Source organism: Camellia sinensis, chromosome 2 (genome assembly GCF_055761805.1).
Source record: "Camellia sinensis isolate YWXY chromosome 2, ASM5576180v1, whole genome shotgun sequence".
Taxonomy (NCBI): domain Eukaryota; kingdom Viridiplantae; phylum Streptophyta; class Magnoliopsida; order Ericales; family Theaceae; genus Camellia; species Camellia sinensis.
Genome location: NC_138962.1, coordinates 33,785,569 through 33,787,949, shown reverse-complemented (window position 1 = coordinate 33,787,949; position 2,381 = coordinate 33,785,569).

The following is a 2,381-nucleotide window of genomic DNA, read 5'->3' as shown; positions in this document are numbered from 1 at the left end:
TCCCTTGAATAATCCGATTTTTCCTCCACGGAGGTAAGGGGCTAAAGAATCTACTATAATTCATGTTTCAAAAATAGATAATTTTGTATCTGACGTCTTTATGGCATAGCTAATATATGAGTGTAGAATTTGACTCCATATAGTTTGTTAAGACACAAGTTCTTTTGTAGAGGAGAAATATGAGTAAAGCCCAAATAACATCAGCACAAGAGAACTTGATAACTGAACTCTCGAGTTATGATGCCAGGACAACCTTTTGCTGCTTTGTGGATTACATCCTCTGCTCGTAAATTTAGGAAAAGGAAAAGAGAGAAGAAATGCACAATTCATGAAAAGAATGTGTAGCAATAGATAGTGAATATACTCTCTTTCTTTGTGCATGAAAATAGGCCTTGTTTATTAACTAATTTCTTATTTATATTTTTGGCAGAGGAACTAGATGATGGGGACTATCTGTTTGCGCTCCGTATGCTGATGGTATTTTTCCGGAGAGAGTTGTCATTTGTAGATGCATTGTACCTTTGGGAGGTAAGGGGGAAGCTATGTCCTTGTTTGATTACCCCCATAAATGACCTTTCTTCCATTTGTGAAAAGCCATGATTCTGAAAGCCTTGAGATAAGGTCGTGGATTTCAGCTATGTTACACGGACTCTTTTATTTCTCTTATTGTACCTGTGTCCACCAATTATGATAAGGGTGTGGAACATGAGTTTGACACCCGTACTTAATTTGGATACTTTTTATATGATTTTGAAGAAAAAGATGCTCACATTTGCTAGTATTAGCTTCTCACACAAATATGAGGTATAAATTCCATATTTTCTCCTAAATCTCATTTACATTTTAAAATAATTTACATCATCTTATTTAAGAATATTTTATAATATCCAATACATTCAAGTGCTTATGACCTGTCCCTGTACTTATACCCAACTTTTGGATTCATATCCCAATATCTTGAGATTTTCAGATTTAGGAAGATTTGATGCTTGGACATGCACCAACACCCAATACTTATTCCTGCGCCCAGGTATCATAGGGTTTTAATGTGCTTTGCCTATTGGATTTATGTTAAAGTGTTGCATTATGTGATTTGTGATTTAGTCTAGGTACAGTATTCTTGTAACCTTCTTGTTTAGCTGCTGGTTGAGAGGTTGTTTTCCTTTAAGATTTTGGCCATGCATTTAAGATTTTCATTTTGGATTTATTGATTCTATGTATATGTCATATCTATATGGTAATCCCAACATTTATATTAGTAACAATCAAAGTGGTTATTCTTTTCTATTGATTCAGGAGATGAAGAGTCAGTGTGATAAGAAAATGTCCGACTTTATCTTTTGTAAGACTAGAACAGTCTCTACTAATAGTTAGTTTATTCATATGCTTCTAGCCGATTTTTAATTAATTTTGTGTTTTCATTTTTCAGGTCAGAAATTTCTTGGAGAGATGCAAAATATGGCCAAAGAATAAAAGAACTTAGTTTTTCAAGTTTTTTCATTTTTTAATATATATAAGCACAGTTAAAAACTTTTTATTTAATTCCTTTGTGTATACTTTTGAACATTTAATTTTCATTTATGAAATATATGACGTTATTCCATTCAATATGTGGTTGTGATTCAAAGTATAGTATATAGTGTGTATTACATTCTTCAAATGTGCGTATAAAAATAACATTGATTATTTTTCAAATATGTCAAACCCTTTTTTTGTGACATGCATTAACTGTGATGAGAAATACATAAAGCGTGTAAACTTATCTCATTATTAATCACAGGTTTTATTAGGTATTAATCACACTTAAAATCAGTGATCTAAATATTTATTATCACGGGTTTTATTAGTTATTAATCACATTTAAAAGATGTGATCTAAATGTTATTAATCACACTTAAAAAATTTGATCTAAGGGTTGTTTATTATATGTTTTATTAGTTATTAATCACACTTAAAAGATGTGATCTAAATGTTATTAATCACACTTAAAAAATGTGATCTAAATATTTATTATCACACACGAAAAGTGTGATGGAATCATCTTTTAATGACATATGGGAGTGTGATTAAAAATGACCCACACATTGACAAAACTTAAAAAGTGTGATTAAATAACATACATTACACAAAAAAAGTGTGATATATTTATGATTTTGTAATAGTGGATTTTTTGGGTTACAACACCTCTCTACTTTTTTATACATTTTTTTTTTCAAAAAAAAAAAAAAACAAAAAAAACAAAAAATCAACTTTTAACCAACTTTTCAAAACACTCCAAAAGTTAAAAAAGCCAAAAAGCTCATCCCAATAGCCAAAAAGCCAACTCACATCCCAAACAAAGACTCTATATTCTTAAAAACCAAAATTAACATTCAACAAAT